The 21,874-nt window shown below is 38.6% G+C and overlaps 1 protein-coding gene across 1 annotated transcript in view; it reads left to right on the top strand.

Annotated features, from left to right (window-relative positions):
* The window catches only part of LOC120425020 (probable RNA-binding protein 19), a 28,500-nt gene that overhangs the window by 3,240 nt on the left and 3,386 nt on the right, over positions 1-21,874 (top strand). The window lies entirely within an intron of this gene.

Below are 21,874 nucleotides of genomic sequence, written 5' to 3'. Positions count from 1 at the left end.
CCGGTGTGTGTGTGTGTGTGTGTGTGTGTGTGTGTGTGTGTGTTTATTTAAAATACGTACTCCATTATCATGGCACTGAGCAAACTTATTGGTCTCATAAGTCCCTTTCTAATCTAATCTAATCATAAGTCCCTTTAAAAACAACCCAATTTTAGTTAGATCGTTAACTTTTCTTAACGGATGTCGCGTACTTTGATCAAACATATGCCTGAATCTATCATAAGACATCGAAAGACCTATCAAATGAGCCTAAAAGATCAATGATCTGATAACATTGAAGTAGCAGATTTTGCTATTTTGTGTTAAATTACTAGAGCCACCCTATAGGGGGATTTAGTAAAAAAAAAATTGAAGATTTTTTTTCAGTATCGTCAACGTGGGTGAAATGGGGCACATGGGGCGAATTGGGACAGCAATTTCAACCATGTAGGAGCACAATATTTTGATTTTTCTGGTTTGTTTCGGATAGAACAGACTCAGACCAACAAAATGTGTACATCTATTTCAAAATTTAAAACCATTAAGTGCTCCAAACTCTGCTGTTCCTATTCAGACTGTAGTCCCGATTTGCTCCAGATGACGATAATAATTTTTACTTCCTGTTTGTTTTAGTCTTCTATAGGATGGGGAAGTAAAACGTCGGTCCATTTGCGTAAAAGAGGTTTTGGGAGACTGACCACACATAACCTTCGGACGCCTAGAAATGAGCAGAAACTTGCAACAGAGACCACAAAAGACCCGGGGTCGTTAAAGTGGATTGCAGACATGCATCCGCTCTAACTCCTCTTTTAGAAGAACTTGTTTGGCATTTCACGTAGAAGATACCCAGCATGTTTGGCCAGTGATTAGAATACGCTAATTACGCTTGTCTTTTAGGCTCCCGAAGACCCTGAGAGATTATTTTGAAACCCAACCGAGATATAGGTTAAGAACTCTTAATTGCACTCAAAGAGCTTTTAAGAAGTTCTTCTTGAGAGCTTAAGAGAACATTTACATGAAAATATAGCTAAAATTGGGTTTTCCAATGTACCAATGTTTTCTACACATTATTCAAGCCAAAAACAAGAGATTTTTACCTAGCAACAAGCATAACATTGCTTTAAACGAAAATGCCATCTAGAACAAGCTGAGTGCCGTTAAAAAGAGCTCATAGTGCCTGTTGAGAAGGATTTGTTGCCGCCAATTAAGCAGAAACACCGCAGTTTTGTGGTTATCAGCTAAAAGCTACAAACATTTATTAGCATGTATTTTAAGTATAAATTAATGATCTTACAATCGGTTGTCCTGGTCCAACAATATCCCACCAAATCGTCAAATTGCCAGATTGTGTTCCTTCATGTACTAGTTGTTTCCTTATGAACGGTACGCGCGAAAATAGCAAGCAAATTTAATAAAATGCTGGTTTCCCTCTAATTCGATCTGTCGCACAGAACAACCACCGTCAAGAACATACAATTGTAAAGTAAATCACGGACAATAACCTCACACACACGAGGGGTGTTTTTAGCACATCTTCGCAAATCGGCACTTCTCGTCGCAACAGTGCCGATGCAATCCACCTTTGCTTTTTTTTTGTTTTTGTCTTTACTGTAAGATAAATCAGTTAAAGAAACTGCCTAATCACGCCTAATGAAAGTACATGCTTTCCTTCAAATAGCTGAAACTATTAGTTTTGCAATTCTACTTTTCAGCACTTGATTCGAATAATAACACTTTTCAAATTTTCTTTTATTTTAACGATTTATTGACAAAATACATGAAAATTTGACTTAAAATTTCATTCAATGGCTGTTTTTCGGAATTGCAAAAACTGTTGTATGGAGCTTGTTGCAAATCTTGATTTTTTCAGCACTCGTCGTATTCATCCAACTCGGCGAATCTCGTTTGATAAATGTACAACTCGTGCTGAAAAATCCTCTTTTTGCAACTTGTTGCATAAACTACTATTTTGACAGGTTTCAATAACTTTTAGATTTTTATTTGTGTTGTAATGTTCAAAACAATTTTTCTAGCTCTTCTCCTGCCTCCGATCAGTAACAGTAAAGAAAATCTCGCCGCAACTTGAGCCTTGATTTTCAGCTTCCCCAACTCGTCATTTCATCATACATCACGAAGCCGACAATCGGACAGACCGACATGTTCCATTTCGCATGATTTCAACAAAAGCCCAGAAATAAGAGTAGCAGCAGCAGCAGCATTTTCACCCACCACCGTCATTTTGATGATAATAGATTGCTTTACATTTTATTGTTATTATTGTTTGTGTGCCATTTAGCAGCATGTTTCGTATCATTTAATAGATTGCAATAAGTCTAAAGCGGTATGGTGTGTGGCGTGTTACTTTTTTTTATTCTTTTCTATTTTCGTGTTTGTGGCCACCACCATCAGGAGAGGAGGCACATTTTTATCCATCTGTCCCGTTGCTCGTGGAACAACGTAAATGTCCTACGGAGGTAGATACCCACAGAAAGAACGATGTGCTTTCGCTGATGTGTCACCCCCTTAGACATAATGAAGAATTGTGTGACAAGTCTATTATTTTTTACCACACAGTTGTTTTAGTTGTCGCTTAATGCACGTCCCGTAGCCGTGCTCTCGTTCCCGGTTCCTTCGACACTTTTTTTTTTATTTATTGTTGTGTTCACTTGGCGAATGCCCTATTTACGTGTTTATGTCTATTGACACTGACTGCTGGCTGGTTGGGTCCTGTTGAATGACGAGGATGTGTTCTGCTTTACAACATTCGCTGGTGGCCCTTTTGCATCACTGTGTTTGCAATTCAATGGAAAGGTTTTTACCGCGAATTGAAACCATGTCATAACGTTGCAGGTTGAACCTGTTTGAGCGATTAGAGAGAATGCTTTGTTCACAATACAACTCAAGAAAAAATATTAAAATGCAAGTGTACTTAAACTCTGGAGAGTAACATTTCAATATGTTGATTATCATGAGATTTGATGGCAAAAAATACAAAGCTCCGTAAAATTTCATAAAAAAACGACTGATAATAATTACACCGAGCTTGTTGCAGACAAAAGTTTGCCACAAGTTACAGTTAATAGTCGTTTTTCTGAAGCCGCTATTATGTTAAACTAAAAAGCCCTTTACTCCATTTGAGAATCGCTACTTAATACCCCATTCGCACGGGCCTATCTTTTTTAAACATTAACTATCAAAGTTGTATGAGTTAAACCTTGTTTTCATTTTAAAACTGGCTATAAGGAACCCGTGCGAATGCGAATTGCAATAAGATAATTGGATAAATAATGTTTTGTAAGAAATTTGAAAAGAACAATTATTGATTACCAATTTTGAACTGAGGAAAACCCGGAAAACTATCCAAACTATCCTTTTAAATTTAAACAGTTAGTAGTTAAATGTAAATGTCTAATTAAAAATCCTTTTTTTCCAAATAAAAGCAATCCAATTGAAAAAAAGTTGTTTTTGTCATCTTTTAAATTCTGTACAAATCCGTATTATACAAAAGAATCCTTTCAAAAATGTGGCCTGTTAAAAATCCGCGAAGAGGGTCGTGTTGCACAATTCAAGCAAAGAGAAAAAAAAACTTTTAAAATTCCAGCAGTTAAACTTTCTTAAGTTATTATCTGAAAACATAATTCATGTTGTCGATCTTCTCGATATCAATAATGCTCCATCTGGCAATAAATTTCAGTCCCTTGAAATAGCATGCTTAGATTTTTCGTTCAATATTTTACTTACCGCTCTCGACGGTCCCTTCAATATCGACACAGAGAGAGTCCAGTTTTTGGGAAGAGAATAACAAGATTTAAAATTCCAGCAAGAATTGTGCAAAAAAGAACAAGTAAAGAAAAGCATTTGTCTGACTTTTTAAAGTTGATTGTATTATTATTTACAAATCAAGCTTAAATTTGTCTGAAAATCTTTATTTGGATTTCGAATGTAACAAAACTGGGAAAACGAATTGGAAACGTTCCTATTGCGACACATTCTTCATAAAAGTGATAGTTCTTGATTAGCAGTTCAGATTCTTTTGTCCAGAATTGGCGGGTGAAATTGATATAAATGTCCAATCATTGATCTCCTCGAGCAGGGGTAAATAACACGGGATTACCAAATTTTGGTATTACTTGGGCAAATAACAGCGACCAAAATGTGCTCTTGGTTGCCCAGTAATAGATGGTAAAATACCATGAAATCATACCAAAATCTTGTATGTGGAAAGGCACAACAATACCAAACCATGTTATTCCAAAGGTAAAATAATACCACAAAATAAAATCATTTCAATACCAACTTGAGGTCTTCTGGATTTTTGAACATTGCTTGAATACCAAAACTTGGTATTGTCATGGTTTTAATTTTAGGTATTCCCGCGCCCTTGGAAAATCATATTTTGGTATTCCTGTGGTCTTCCACAAACATGATATTGGTTTGATTTCATGGTATTTTACCATCTATTACTGGGCAAACAAGAGCACATTTTGGTCGCTGGTATTTGCACCAGGGCTGCGGAGTCGGGTCATATTTCAAGCGACTCCGACTCCAACTCCGACTCCGGCTTTCTGAGATTAGCCGACTCCGACTCCGACTCCGGCTCCGGCTTTCAGCTCCAACCGACTCCGACTCCGACTCCAACTCCGGCCTACCAACTCTAGCCGACTCCGACTCCGACTCCGACTCCAGCTTTCAACAAATGGTTGGCTCCGACTCCGACTCCGACTTCACATATTTTTGAATGTTTCAAAAGTTAGTTAACTATTATTTCAAAAACATTGATAAATAGGATTATTTAAAAACTCTCTAAGTTTAAAATAAACGGAAAAAAATCTAGTTTTACAAGTGTTTTACGTTATTGAAACAGAAATCAAAAAATATCTCCAGTTTTGAAGGCATTTTCAGAAGAACAGTTTGGTTAGTTATTTGGATTTATTTACTTAATCTCAAATTTTCATTAAATTTATTAATAGCTCAAATTTTAAATTGATATTTTTTGAATGATCATTAAAAGAAAGCTGGCCCTAATGATCGATTTAACAGGCAATTCAATTTGCTCACATTTAGGGTGGCATTTATCATAAGCACAGTGCCTATATCTAATGCATCTAAAAAAAATCTTCGTGGTAAGGACGCTTAAGTGTTTTTTTTTTCAAATATTCGTGACCTAGAAAATATTTTACCTGGGATTTTTTTTCTAATTTTAAAATTGTCTATACATTTAAAAAGAGGCGCGCGATACATCTTGAATCTTCACCTTAAACGAAGCTTTATGTATGGTCGCGCCTCCATCAAAATATATGAAAAAACTTAGAATTGGATAAAAAACTAAAATCCACAGTTAAAATATTTTTAAAGTCACGGAAATTTAAAAAAGATCCTTAAGCTTCCTAGAAAAAATGTTTTAGGTACATTGAGTTGCAATATTCTATCAGAATGGCGTGGGAAAAACAGTATGAGGAAATTCTTACCGGTTGAATAATATTTTGATTTTATTTATTTTGAATCATGTTTGAAATATAAATTAAAATCCTATAATTTTTCTATACATTTTTTTAACTTGAAATTCTATCCTATCCTGAAATCTTAAGACTTCTTCAACGATAATATGCAACAATATCAAAATAGTTTGCCTAAGTATCAACATTCTCAGATTTTAATAGAAAAATAGTAAACATGAAGACAATCGATAAGTATATAACATATTCAATGATTAATTCAAAATTAGTTGCAACTTGTTTTGATACTTTTTGTCAGTTTCTAATATTATAAGCGCGACACTTTATTTTTTTTACTCAAATGTACATGTTGAGTTCCAAGTAATAGATTGTTATAATCGTTGATTATTTGTTGGAAGAGTTATACTGTCAGTGATTTTTTGTCCGATTTCCATAAATAGTGTTTATTATTTTTTATGTTTTTATGTATCTCGTAACTTTTTTCATGAAAAATGATTCACATATAACCTCCAAGACATTCGCTATCGGTGTAAAAGATGGCTGTGTGTGAACTAGATTAAATTTGGTCAAATTTGAATTGAAAGGGTACATAAATGTAGGCAAAAGGAAGCAGTCGAGAATCAATTAAATATTTCTGACTACAGAACCAATATTGTTTTCAATGTTTGAGTTATGATGATACTACATACTTGGGTAAGAGTGGATTTACAGGTTTTCATTTAGTGATAATAAATCTCTAAAAAATGAAAAAATGTCAACGCATGCGACTTGAAAAACAATTAAAAATATAAGACGTTTAATAAATAAAGCAATATTATAGCAAATACTGAAAAATAAAAAAAAAAACATAATATTTGTTAAATTTAAGATAACTCCGACTCCGACTCCAACTCCGAGTTATCAGAAATTTTCGGCTCCGACTCCGACTCCGACTCCAGCTAATAAAATTTAGCCGACTCCGGCTCCGACTCCGACTCCAGCTGTTCGAGTTTTGACGACTCCGACTCCGACTCCGACTCCAGGTCTCCAAAAAGACCCGACTCCACCGACTCCGGCTCCGACTCCGACTCCGACTCCACAGCCCTGATTTGCACAAGTAATACCAAAATTTGCTATTTTCATACCATTTTTAGTGCAGCAGTTGCAGTTAGTGAAAAAAACGTAAATGATCCTTATGCAACAACCAAATCTACTCACCTGATGATTCCATGTTGTTTTTAGTGATATTCTTCACCACACCGAATGAATTTGTCATTGATGAACGGCTGTACTTGAAGTTCTTGAAGCTTCTGAAAAATAACAAGATTAAAAAATAAGTATTATTAAAATGAAACTGGATTGAAATTCACCAAAATTCAATAATCTGTTGATTGACTCATTTTTTCAAAGTATTTGGTTATCCCGACTTAGAGAAATTTCAACGTTTTAAAAAAATCTTAGTGGGTATATCACAAAAAAATGTAAATCAGCTTTAACATTTTTGGGTTTCAAATCATTTTAACGCAAAATTAATTATCTCGTCAAAATTAAAAAAAAAAACCCCAATGTTTCAGAGAAAATTGATGAAACCTTTCAATACTAAAATAATACCAAAATGTGCCATCCTGACTTAGAAAATTTTCCACAATTTCAAGTCGTTTCTTTAGGGGGTATACCAAAAATGTTTAAAATCAAGTTTGAAATTTCCGGTTTTCAATGAAGGCATTCGCTTTGAGACATCATTTTAGCGCAAAATTAATTATTTTGTCAAAATTGGTCAAAATTTTCCCATAGTTTCAGAGGAATTTAATAAAACACTTTAATACCAAAATAATACCAAAATGTGCCATCCTGACATAGAAAATTTTTCACAATTTCAAGTCATTTCTTTAGGGGGTATATCAAAAATGTTTAAAATCAAGTTTGAAATTTCCGGTTTTCAATGAAAGCATTCGCTTTGAGACATCATTTTAGCGCAAAATTAATTATTTTGTCGAAATTGTTCAAAATTTTCCCATAGTTTCAGAGGAATTTAATAAAACACTTTAATACCAAAATAATACCAAAATGTGCCATCCTGTCATAGAAATTTTTTCACAATTTCAAGTCATTTCTTTAGGGGGTATATCAAAAATGTTTAAAATCAAGATTGAAATTTCCGGTTTTCAATGAAAGCATTCGCTTTGAGACATCATTTTAGCGCAAAATTAATTATTTTGTCGAAATTGGTCAAAATTTTCCCATAGTTTCAGAGGAATTAAAATACTGTGATACCAAAAGAATACCAAAATGTGGTGTTCGACTATTGACAAATTCTGCAATTTTGCAATATCAAAACAATACCTTAAATTGGTATGATACCACATTTTGCTCTTGCATAATCCTTAAGACAAATTTTAAAGGGTCCAGGAATACCAAAATTTTGTATTGATACCAGCGAAAGGTATTATTACGAATTTCCCTTGTTATTTACCCATGCTCGGGTCGCTGTGTCACCGCATCTTTCATCGTCCGAACAATGCACCAGGGAATTGAGCAACATGCACGCGCATAAGGGACTTTTGCATCAATATATCTCGGAAGCCCTATATCTCAGATCAGGACCACAGCCAAAACCACCCTTTTGATAAAACACTCTCCTCAGTAATAGCGCACCACTCATTTCTTAATTTGCTGCTCTCTTATTTCCTATTCACCAAACAATTACTCGCAAAAAAAACACCAAAACTCTTAAACCACCTCATGATCGCAATCCTCAAATGATTTATTTACCATTAAATACTTGCAATTCTCTGCTCATAATCACCCTCGCCACTCAACTTGAGCAGTAGAAAAGTAATCAAAACATAAAAATGCTTTCCTCTTTTTATCCTCCCTCCTCGTTGTACGTTGCATCACCATGCATTGTATTTTAACCTACACCATCCAACATATTCAGATCCACCCCAATCCAGCATCCAACTCAGACAACTGTGAGCGATTTTCCTTCTCTAGTGAGTTGGTGGAATTAGGGGGGAGTGGAGGGATGAAAAAGGCATTCAACAGCGACTAACATGCAGTTCTGAATGGATTTATCATATTCGGATTCTCTCCCCGAATTCCAGTTCTTCCAGTTGGTTTGGATTCCCCACGGATGCTGCTGGTCCTCCCTTCTTGCCGAAGCAGCTTTTCTCATTCTCTAAAATGCCTCCCTCCCAGGTCCTGGCACACACAATTGTAGTAAAAGCTGAAGTGCGCTGTGGTTTGGAAGGTATTTCAAACTGAAAGTGTGTGGAGCGAAGCAAAAATGGTGCGACCACCAAATCCCAGCCCAACGATGATGTATATGCATTCAGAAAAGTGGAAAATAAAATGACTAGTAACATCGCTTCTCTTCAAAAGCAATTTCAATGGAATGGACTAGACTTGTGGAAGGAAAAATTTAGCCTCTCTTCAAAATGAACAATTAATTTATTAAAGTTTTCATTTTACCTTTCTTAAAACTTTGCAAAATATAGGTAACAAAAAGGGCGTCAAATATCACGAGTAATTGGTTATTTTAGAGGAAACGGGAAAATTAAAAAAACGGCTTTGCAAACTAATTGGAGTCAGCGGTACCTGGAGGTACGATATAACTTAAAACGATGCACTTTATCCATAAACTTTTACGGTTTTAAATGATTTTAATACCGTCAGTGGGGGTGACATTTGGTCGTGGGAGTGAGATTGGGTCAAACTGATTTTTTTACGGATTTTACTATTTGTCAGGATTTTCTCAATGAAACTAAATTCTGTTAAAAGGGTTGTGTAGGGGACATTTTAAGATGACTTAGCTGTAAAAATCTCGTTCCTACAACAAATCTTGTTGTGGTTTGGTTGACTACAGGATAACACGCCCATTACGACAAAAACTGGCTAAATTTGGCATCGATTTAGTGTTCAGCAGTAGAAACAGCCAGTTGGAATCCATCTTAGGTTCAACGAAAGACCCCATACCGACTTTAGGCAAACCCGGCATCTACGAGGTATCCTGCGGCCACTGTGATATGAGCTACATTGGACAAACTAAGAGATTGCTGCAAACCAGGTTGGATGAGCATATACACACATATGTCAAAATTGCCATGGAGGAAAAACGGAAAGGATTTGTCCCCCATTTCAAGTCAGCAGTAACCGAACACATCATCGAGGAAAAACATAACATCACAGCTAGCGACGCGGTCATCTTAAGACACATCACTAACCCATCGAAGCTGGCTGTCGCTGAAAGTTTGGAAATCTTCAAGGCAGGCAACAAACGTTTACTCAACAAGGATTCAGGTAACGGCTCAACGTGGCTGTTTAAGCTGTTACCTATACAGGCACAAAAGAAGAACGAGGAGGTAGTACCTACAGTAACTACAAATATGGATACACCAGCGATGAACCTTCAGTCGAGAACAGAACACTGATGAAGTCTGCAAGTAGTAGACGAAATACGTATCTGTCAAGATATTAAAATATATAGCGGAATTAAAAGGAACAACTCGTCTCTTTGTATTCACAACAAATCTTGTCATTTTGGCAGCTGTCTACATTTGAAGTACGTTTTTGACCATAAATTTCCTCTCGAAAAATAAACTTTTTATACAGCAATTCCCCACGAAAACAGCATGATTCGAAAAAAAAGTTCTCCGATCGGGCTCAAAATTTTTCTGGGGGATCCTTGGCCGAAATAATTAGACCCGTATTTTTTTGTTGGGCCATTAGGGTGACCTACGCTGTGTTAGGGTGGTCCGAAAAATGGCAATTTTCATCGATTTTCGCAAAAACTACTTTTTTCAAAAAATCATATCTCCGCGCCATTTCATCCGATTTTAGCTGTCCTAGACGCAAAAGAAAGGTGATTAGTTTGGCTATTTGGGATACTAAAATTTTCGTAATTAAAAGACGCAACTTTTGGTACCATAACATCTATAGGTCATCGCTGAAATTTTAAAGTTATCGCAGTTTTAGTGAAAAAAGTCGATTTTTTCCCGTTTTCGTCATTTTCCAATTTTTGCACGTGGCGCGTCGAAAAACACAGTTTTTATTTTCAAAAAATCGTATCTCAGAGTATCGAAAACATAACTTCACCATTTTTTGATATGTTATGTGAAATATTTCGAGGAATCCGATAAAAATATTTTCAGACATAGGCTCTTTGGTCCCGAGACCTTCAGAACAGCATTTTAAGTTTTCATATGACCTTTTCAAATGTTAAGCTAGATTTTCGAAAGTTCTTACTATTTTTCCCAAATAGCCAAACTAATCACCTTTCTTTTGCGTCTAGGACAGCTAAAATCGGATGAAATGGCGCGGAGATATGATTTTTTGAAAAAAAGTAGTTTTTGCGAAAATCGATGAAAATTGCCATTTTTCGGACCACCCTAACACGGCGTAGGTCACCCTAGTAGCCAAACAAAAAAATACGGGTCTAATTATTTCGGCCAAGGATCCCCCAGAAAAATTTTGAGCCCGATCGGAGAACTTTTTTTTCGAATCATGCTGTTTTCGTGGGGAATTGCTGTATATTTTTGTTGGAATTACTCGAAAAGTACCGTAAACTGGGGTGACTTTGATAGCCCGGGGTGACATTGATAGAAATTTGATTTGGCCACTAATTTTGATACATCCAATGTAACAGTCTCATTTTTGCATATATGTTCGATAATAAGCTATCGCTTAATGCTTACATACTCAAAATTCTCAAAAATGTTTAGATATTAATTTGACGGGCATTTGAAAAACCTATCAAAGTCACCCCGGGCTATCAAAGTCACCCCAGTTTACGGTACCTAAATGTTTGAAAATCTCTATATATAAAAATTAACTTGCTTTTCTGATGAATAATATGCATTAACTGTTTACATATCGACGTAGTCGTGCGCTCATGTCGCATGTCGCTTTTTGAAGTTACGAAAAAAATGTGCTTTATTAATCGACCTTGAATAATCAAAATACAAGCACGCAATGTGAACAATAACAAACACGTTTTGTTTGGTTGACCATTCTGTGCATTGTCCTGAAGTTCGGTTGAATTTGGTTGCTGGAGTCTCGAATTATAATTGAAATTGTTTACGGTAGTCGGACATGCACGTGTGTCAAACGCGTTCAGAACTGAAATCCCTCTGGCCAGTTGTCGCACTTTCAGCAATTTTCAGAGTGTGTCAAGATAGCACGACAACATTGAATTTGGTCCAAAATGCACAACAACGACGATATTCTAGTTTTATCAAGCACTTGCACCAATCATAATTTTTTAAAAGTTAATAATGTTCTAGATAAAAAAACACAAAAAAAATTAACATATAAAAAAAATCAAATTATTCGCTCTACAGCAGCGATTCGCAATGGGGGTCCCGGGCCTACTTGATTAACATTGCAGGGGGTACCGGTCTAGAAGAAGGTTGAGAATCGCTGCCCTACAGCATTGCCTTGGCGTTTTCGATTGCGAGATTCCTACTCGAAACTATGTGTCCGGATGCTTGATTGTTGAGGCAATTGCAGTACTGGTGTGCTTCAATCCACCTCGGGATTTGAACTGACGACCTTTGGACAACTGCCTACCAGCGACTCCACCGAGACAGGACCCAGGGAGACGACTCCTACACCTGGACTGCTATCGACCTAACCTCTAGGTTAGACCGGGGCCAACATTTACTTCCCTGTCCGACGGAAGGCGTGATCAGACAAATCTCGTCTCGAAAAATGCCACTGGGATCTCCTGGGACCAATCCCAGGCCGACTGAGTGAGAGGCAACCACGCTTACCCCTGAACCACGAGCCCCAGCATAAGTTTAACATATATGTTAGGTTTTAAGCAGTTTTGCAAGAGTTTCAAATTGTGCCCGAACTAAGGCTCGTGACAACCCGAGCAAATAGTTTAATTTGATGTTTTTAAATAATGTTTTATTCCAGATCAGAAGTTAAACTTTCAAAAATAATTATCTCATAAGCCCCCCCCCTTTGGAATTATGACATTTATACTGCAAAATATCCAAGAATTCATGCACAATTCTTCTCACTTTTCAGCCGGGACCGTGGTGTAGGGGTAAGCGTGATTGCCTCTCACCCAGACGACCTGGGTTCGATCCCAGACGGTCCCGGTGGCATTTTTCGAGACGAGATTTGTCTGATCACGCCTTCCGTCGGACGGGAAGTAAATGTTGGCCCCGGACTAACCTAAATGGTTATTTCGTTAGCTCAGTCCAGGTGTAGGAGTCGTCTCCCTGGGTCCTGCCTCGGTGGAGTCGCTGGTAGGCAGTTGGACTAACAATCCAAAGGTCGTCAGCTTGAATCCCGGGGTGGATGGAAGCTAAGGTGTAAAAAGAGGTTTGCAATTGCCTCAACAATCAAGCCTTCGGACACCTAGTTTCGAGTAGGAATCTCGCAATCGAGAACGCCAAGGCAATGCTGTAGAGCGAATTTTTTTTTCTTCTCACTTTTTATGGTATGTGGACCCAAAAAACTTATTTTGTGAGCTTTACTATTTGATACACCCAAAAGAAAAATATATCTCAAAATCTGCAACATTGAATTTGCTGCAAAAAATGTCACATTTTATAACATTTTTTGCAGCAAGCCCGTAGATCATTTTTGCCCGCGTGTAAAAATTTCACTGATCTGCAGTTCTCACCAACACATATAATGCTGGCCCGTCCCCGAGCAACACTCCAAAGAGAAGCATATGTTGGTGCTCTTTCACTCACTTTTCATCAAGCGTCCATGGCGCGGTGGTAGCGTGTCGGATCAATAACCAAGAAGTTGGTGGTTCAATCCTCGCTCTGCTAAGTGTTTTTTTTTGTGTAATACAACCAAAAAGCCGTTGGTAATGTCGATAATTGTCGGTAACGGGCAAAAATGTCAAAAAATGTCTATATCGCAAAAATGCATGAGGACAGATTTAATGCAGATTCTGATATACTTTCATGCCGCCATGCATCACAATCATGCGACTGCCAGTTGGGTGTACAAAATGAACCAAAAGAACGGATTCATACAATTTATGGACAATAAATTCATTAAATTTGTTTTATCAGAGAGCGAGAATAAAATAACTTAAATAAGACATATTTATTGGTAAATCAAATTGATGTTTTACCAATAAGTATGTCTTATTTAAGTTATTTTATTCTTGCTCTCTGATTTTATGAAACAAAATGGAGAAATATTTTGAATTTGAATTGTAACGAAAATGCTAAATTACATAAGAATAAATGTTATATTTTTGCGACTCTTAGAAATTCCACGAAGATATTTAGTTTAAACTGATTCGAAAATTGGCAGCAGATTTGGCCGAATGGTTGGGCTGTCCGCTTTGTAAGCGGATGATCATGGGTTCGATTCCCATCTGCTCAAGCCTTCCATCGGATGGGGAAGTAAAACGTCGGTCTCGGCCTTGGTTGTTAGGCCGCTATGTCATTTAAGGTGTGGGAGCCGTCTCCCTACTATAAAAAAGACAAACAACACACCAAACCAAGCCTGCTCCGGTGGCATCGCTGGCGACGGTTGGACTCGCTATCCAAAGGTCGTCAGTTTGAACTCTTGAGTGGAAGGTTCCAGAGTAGAAAGAGGTTAGGGTGCTCTCCCCATTCAAGCCTCTAGACTCCTAGGTTCGAGCAGAAACGTACAATAGAGACCACAAAATACCTGGGGGTTGTTTATTGGGATGGTTTGATTTTGATTTAAAAATTATTAAAAGTCTTACATAAAAATGATCTGTTTGGCTAATATCTGACGTGCAAAAAAAATGACAAGACAGTAGAGGAAAATAAAACAAACCGGTCGAAATTCGTGACCATGTCGACAAGTTAAAACGACTCATCAGATGGTAAACGTCTAGAGTTGTAGATTCCAAGATTGTCATTCTCGAAGTCTTAACCCCCAAAACCACAAACGATCGGCTAACCACGCGCGATGATGAATTATTTATTCCGTCGAAAGCAATTAATTAAAAAGTCGAGGAAATTAATTAACCCGACTCACCGCTGATGTTCTGGAAGGACGCGTGGCGCACCGTTTTTGGATAACCCCATTTGGAATAAAAAGTTTCGGGTTTTTTTCGGGCATTTCAGGCTAGAACTGAAAACAAAATGAATTGCCACAACAGATGCTCTCTTGATTGTTTTCTAACTTTTTGTGTGCGGCGATTTTAGATAGCGAGCGTCCCGACCGGCAACTAAATTTGCTGATAATTTTTCATTTCGTTTTAATTACTTTTCCAATTTATTATCACTTTATGGGGTTGTTTTTTGGGTGTGGGTAGAAAACGACGATATTGACTAACAGCAACATTCATTATAATTAGGTACAAAATGCTGCAACAAAATTGAAATAAAACCGTTTAAGATGTACTTTGTAAGACCAATTCTTTAACGTGCTTTTCAAGGTACTTATTATCGTTGAGACCGTTGGACGGTACAAATCAAAGTCACAATAGTTTATTTCTGCCCTGGGCGTAATAGTTCACAATAAGTCGCTCATGAGCAACAGCAGCACATTTCAGCATCATAAATATGAACGATATGTGACCGTAAATCGTGACTGGTTGCCATCGGCGATGTTGAACTATGGGCGGTGTGCGGCGACACTTTGAACCTCTGGGCCAATAAAGAGGTCGCCTTCCTGGCAATAGGAAGCCGCTTCCCGCCAGGACCTTGACTGGCTGCACTCATTCATTCGAACAATACGGTGCACATATCTAGCATTTCATGCTATAATTTGTGTGTGTGCATGAATCGAGACAGTAAAGTGAAATAAAGTATTGCCTCGAGGGTTTTTACCGGGGATTATAATTTTCTCCATTCTATCGCTGCAGGATTCTGATTATGTTGTTTTTCCCTAGTAATAATTATAAAAAGGATCACCGATACCCATTCGACGATGAGGTGTGAGAGAAGTCACTGCAGGATGAACACTCAGCATGGAAACACGATGCATAAACGTTCGCTTCTTGGTGTCAAATTCACACCGATTTTACATCAGTCAACAATTGAATTCGAAAACGACGAATTGATGATGTTTGCAATATTTTTGTGTGTAGGGCTCAGTTTTTTTTAATAATGCTAAGTAGGGTAGAGTAGTAATCTATGAGACACTTTTGGTTTTTAACTTTCAATGATTTTTGCATTTTTTTTTCATCAGCATTTTTATTGATATATTTGTTGCATTTTCTTTCTTTTAAAGTGTTCCAACATTGACCAAAATATGAGATCGATCCGACTTCTACAGCCAAAGTTATTTAACAATGAGACACTTTACGAAAATCAATACATTTCTAGTAAAACATAATGTTTTAGTATTGTTCCATTGCAGGTGACATGCCTTGAACATTTTAAAGACATTTTGACAACTTGAAACTTTTATTGACAAAAGTTATCCTTAAAATATGTATATCTTTGTTTAAACGGAGTTAAATCTTTCAATTAACGTTTTGGGAAGATAGATTTTAAATATTTTATTGAATAATAATCAAAGTGTCTCATTGTTACCCATGAACTGAAAAGTGAGGGGAACAATGAGACTGACCTAGGTCCTGGATATATTCTAAAATGTTGTCAAATCTAATTAAAGGACATTGTAGCTCAAATACCCTATGAAATGTTGATTTTTTTAAAAGAAATATTGGTTTTGGTGTGAATGCCCGCCTAGAAGCAAAATAGTAGTTTATTCAACATGTTGCAAAAAAAAAAACGTTTTTTTCGCACGAGTCGTAAATTTATCCAACAAGGTTCACAGAGTTGGATAAATACGACAAGTGCTGAAAATCATGTTTTGCTTACCATTCATTTGCAATTCCGAAAAACATCCTTGTGCGAATTCAACGTTCAGATAAACAATATTAAAAAATGTTACTTTTCGATACTAGTGCTGAATAGTTGAACTGTTATTTTTGGTAGAGAAAGGAAAGCCGTTTTGTCGTTCGAGAATGACAGGAAAAGTATGTAGTTTCACGACGGAATTGCAAAATAGTAGTTTTTGCAATTCCGTCGTAAAACTACTTACTTTTCCTGTCATTCTTGAACGACGAAATAGCCTACTTTTCTGTACCAATAATAACAGAATCGAATAGCAACACTTTTCAAAATAAATGCTGAAAAGTTCTACTTTTCAGCACTGAAACGGGTGCTGAAAAGTTGAACTTTTCAGCACTTGTTTCGAAAAGTAACACTTTTCAACCTTTTTTTTGATTCGATTAATTTATTGACAACATACATGAAAATTTGACAAAAAATTTCACTCAATGGGTGTTTTTCGGAATTGCAAAAAATGTTGTATGGAACTCGTTGCAAAACTTGATTTTTTCAGCACTCGTCGTACGACTCGTGCTGAAAAAATCCTCTTTTTGCAACTTGTTGCATAAACTACTATTATGAAACAAGTTGCAAAAAGAGGATTTTTTCAGCACGAGTCGTACATTTATCCAACGAGGTTCACCGAGTTGGATAAATACGTTGAGTGCTGAAAAAATCAAGTTTTGCAGCGAGTTCCATACAACATTTTTTGCAATTCCGAAAACACCCATTGAGTGAAATTTTAAGTCAAATTTTCTTGTATTTTGTCAATAAATCGTTTAAATCAAAAAAATGTTGAAAAGTGTTACTTTTCGAAACAAGTGCTGAAAAGTGTTGCTATTCGATTCTTTTATTTTTGGTACAGAAAAGTAGGCTATTTCGTCGTTCAAGAATGAGCATGAGCATGAGCATGAGAGATCACCCATGGTTGCCCCTCCGTTGCTGAACAGAACCGTAATATCCTTTCAGCACTACTGATCATAAGCTTCGACGATCTAGTAGTGTTTCCCTTATCAACAGCATGTATGAATGCGCCGAAAAGATAAAACACCATGATTGTTAAAGCTAGATCAATTGCGAATAGGTAACAGTCATTGGCCACCAACGGCGCCCGCCATGTCAGTTTGTAGACCTCGATTTTAAGGGACGGGAATGTTAGTTAGCGCAGGTTGCTACTAGGGCAGCTGATTTACTCTGTGCTTACACCCCACGAGCGCCAGGAACCTGAAAACTTGTTAGTAGGATAGGGTGTTTGGTCAGGATTCATCATAGAAGATGATGATGCGACCCAAAATCATAGTGTTTGTTGAAAGGTTTTATATATTATTCTCAAGGCAAACAATCGGATGCTGCGGATGAGATATTTCCCGTTTATCTGTTGTTTGTTTAATAATGAAATGGTTCAATCTTAGACAGCCGGCTGCGGAAAAATGAGACCAACATAGTGTGTATTTAGAGAGAGATTTTTATATTCTTTGATATTAAGTTTTTAAGTTTTAATGAGCAATACTGCAATTGTGAGGGTTATTTATAGAGTGAGGTTTTACTTAAAACAAAACAAGAATTAGCTTTCCTTTTTTGAAACATTTATTCAAGCGTTTAACTGATCCAAACTAATACTTCAACCTTCACTGAACTATGCGTTTCTGTAACGTTCAATTTAAAACAAAGCGTTTGTGCTTGAACATGTGTTGGTGTGTTTTTGAATCATCACTCTCGTTCTGTAGACAATCATTTTTACAAACACACGCATTTTTAAAACGCGCCACGCCGAAGTTAAAAAACGCTGCGTTTTGACGCTGACCGCCGTTCCCGGATCGATTTCGAGCTTCTACATGCGCGGACCGGTGAATTCCATTCGTTTTTCTCGACTGTTCACGCGAACCAAAATTTCCCGACCGATTTGTGCGACCGTTTCCCGTTCTTCCGACCACGATGACCGACGTGAGTTTTCTTAACCAGGTTCTTTTACGAGCAGATCTAACGGATTTCTTTCTAGACCCATACGGATTCTGTGCAGGACAGTGCTGGGAACCTTCACTGGCTTCTCAATATACCTCGCGATGGGAATTGTCTTTTCGGAGCTTTGACTCACCAAAGACACGGGGTGACTCCGTCAAATCCGCTTTTCGACGCCTACAACACTAGTCTACGGAAACTAGCTGTTCGCCACTTACGGACCCACCTGGACCAGTTTAATCACCACCTGGAAGCCTTTGCCGCTGAGCTGGTTGAAGGTGAGATGCCTATCCAGGACAAAGTGGGAGTGTATCTGGACCGCCTCGAAACTTCCGGATACTGGGGGGGCGAAGAATGCCTTACTGCCATTTCCAACCTGTTTGCTGTGCGAATAGACGTTCATCAGACCAACGGCACAATTTCAATTGTGCCCGACATCGAACCGACCGCAGTCTACCGAATCTTTTACCGCGGCAGTAACCAGAACCGAAACCATTATGATAGTATCATATGTGTTCGACCGGCAGCTATGCCGCAAAACCACAGTGACTACATAGCGATTCGAGCCAGTTCCAGAACCTTTTACGCTCAGAATCCCGGCCAGGAGGAGACTACACAGATTCAGTCCGTGCTCCAGCAAATAACCGGATCCGTACCTTCCCCCACCGAAGTTAATATCCTGCGGTGGCTTATCGCCGAAGATATCGAGAAACGACCAGCCTCATTCTTAACCAACTGTGGCATTCATGAACTCGAACAGGATAATTACACGCTACGGATGCGACTTGGCCGTATCGATGGTGGCCCAGCGACCTACATCTCTCTTGCAGCGCTTCTCAAGGTGCGGATATTCTCACATAGTATAGACGGCAGCGCACTGCGCTACGACCCTGCTCAAGGTGGACATCTATCTTTTGCTCACATTCTTGAGGACAAAAGTACGATCCCTTACCGATACCTAAGCATTAACTTCATCGAAGAACCAGACTCCCTCCAACCTGATCCGTACGACATTGCTCAAGCTGTGCACCAGAACGAGACCCACTCTTCGCCAAAACCTGTACCGGAAGTGATTACCATCGAGGAGACAACAGGTCTGCGCTTTGCCACCCTAAACGTCAACGGTTGTCGGTTGCCAGCTAAACGCAATGCGATAGACCTTTACCTAAATTCGAACCGAATACACGTTGCCGCCCTTCAGGAAGTCAACCTGTGCTGTTCTAGGACGTCCACCGAACATTATCAGTGGCACTTGGGAAAGACTCGAGGAAACCAGCGAAGGGGGCTAGCGGTGCTGATAAGAAAAGGAGCGAGAATAAATGTCACCGCCATCGATGGTGGCGGTCCGAATGTCCAGATGCTCAAGATGTCCTACGAGGTTTTAATAAATTAGAATAAAAATATAATTAAAATTTAAATTTTTACATGTTCCTATTTTAGGTGTCCCACTCAAATCGCGAGTTGTACCTCATGAACGTGCACGGACCCAATCAGCGATCCGACAAATTCTTCGCTAAGCTGGGGTCTCTGATGGGCCAGCTACCCCACCATCGAAGGCTTCTTATTGCGGGTGATTTTAATTCGCATCTTTCCAGCGTAGGGATAACAGTTGAGGAAAGTACCCTAATTGGGAAGCATACGGGTCATGACAGTTTCAACGAAAACGGTCAGCAAATGCGCGTCTTCTTGTCGTTGCACAACATGGCCGCAAGGAACACGCAGGGAGTCGCCAACCCGTCTTTCAAGGTGACATGGACGAATGGTAGAACTAGTAGTCAGGTAGACCACCTTCTGACTTCTATAGATAGCCAACTGTTTCTAACACGAATGCGGTGTGTGCGACCGGAGATTGCAACAGACCACAAAGCGCTGATTTGTGACATCCTTGACCGTAAGCGAAAAATCTCATCCATCACCCCCTCGACAGCCGCTAACGCCAACACCAAACAACAACGACTCGACGTTGCACCCTTGAAGAATGATGTTGTGAAGAAGCGATACCAACAACACCTCACGGAGGCCAGCAGTCAACCTCCTTCCGATACCACCATTCAGGGCAGCTGGCACCAGTTGTGCGAGAAGATTCGTCGATGCGCTCGGACAGTCCTCCAAAGCAAAGATTCAATTCCACAGGACCGTGACTGCAGGATTGCCCAGGGGCAGGTCAAGCGCTACGCATTTCGCGCCGGACGATCCGCCCATCCCAAATGGGTGCACAAGCTGAATGAGGCCAGAGAAGAACTCCGCAGGAGGATCAGAGATTATGAGGAGGCTCAAATAATTGAATTCTTCGAGAATCTTGCTCGTTTTCCCGTTGGCGAGAGAGTAAGTAAAGCGTACCGGTACCTAAAACGATATAAAATGAAGAAAAGTTCCCGCAAGCAACCATCAAACATCCGTCTCACTGATTGGGAGGAAGACTCCAATGGACCTTCCCTCATCCCGCCACTTCTGGAAGAAGACCCGAGTGAACCTCTCCCTGATCCACCGACGCTGTACGAGATCAAAAGTATTATCATGAGGACAAAAAATGGAAAGACCCCTGGGCTGGACGGAATTCACAGCGAATTTTACAAATACGCCGACGAGCAGACCTTACACGAACTACACCAGCTGCTGTGCCAGATTTGGAGTGAGAATGTCCATCCAGCTGATTGGAAGCAGACAGTAATCGTGCCTATTCCCAAAGTTGCGTCCCCGGCTAGTGTAGAGCTATTTCGTCGTTCAAGAATGACAGGAAAAGTAGGTAGTTTCACGACGGAATTGCAAAAATGTATTTTTTGGCTATAATTTACTTGTACACCCCAGAATCAAACTTATATGAATAACATTGCGTCCATAATCAAAAGCACTCTTATGGCAGAAGGGTATCGAGTAAATACAGACACAGATTTTCCCCCAAATATGAGTCAGATTGGTTAAATCTACGATTTGTGAGAGCCATTTTATCATTGTTCCCCGTGTCTCATTGATGACTATTCTACCCTGAATGAAAACCCTTCACAATCTCACACGTAGGAAAACCTTATACTTATTGTTATGGATTTACGGCATAAAAAAATCATCTCAAGTATCAAAAGATGAAACAGTGCAAGACCCCAGAATGTTCATGCACTATTTCATCTTTCGAAACATTTATTACTTGGAAAATTTGTTTTTAAGGAGTTAGAAAAAAACAGCTGAAAATGCTTTGCAGAGGCAAACACTAAAAACCTTCGAAATTTCCTTTTAAAATCAAACAGGGAATGAGATAAATTTGTCCATATCTTAAGCATATAAGCAATTAAAATATTATATAAAAAGAATTTATTGTCGTCATGATATCTGTACAGAACCGGATGGGGCTGGATCACTCTGGAGAGTTCCGGACAAATTGAAAACGCGAGCGTAGAAACAAAACGAACTTTATTTGCTCGACTCGTACACGGAACGATCTTCTTCAACGGACACTTTATTGGGATCTGACTATAACAAAAACTACATGTAACATACATGGATCAGATCTTCGCGCCACCGATCGCAGTAAGCTGGGAGGGTTAATTTTGGTGAGAGTGGGACCACAGAGAAAATTTAAATTAGAGAGAAAGAGCGACTTCAGAACTGCCACCTAAGAAGGCGAGAATTAGTACTGCGCGGGACAGCACCAGCCGCGCGTACCACAGTACATCATTAGTCTACTCATCTTCCTACCTCTACCAATTCTTTACA

This window comes from Culex pipiens, chromosome 1 (genome assembly GCF_016801865.2).
Source record: "Culex pipiens pallens isolate TS chromosome 1, TS_CPP_V2, whole genome shotgun sequence".
NCBI classification, from domain to species: Eukaryota; Metazoa; Arthropoda; class Insecta; order Diptera; family Culicidae; genus Culex; species Culex pipiens.
Note: the sequence above shows the minus strand (reverse complement) of the source record. Positions and strands in the feature narration are given on the sequence as shown.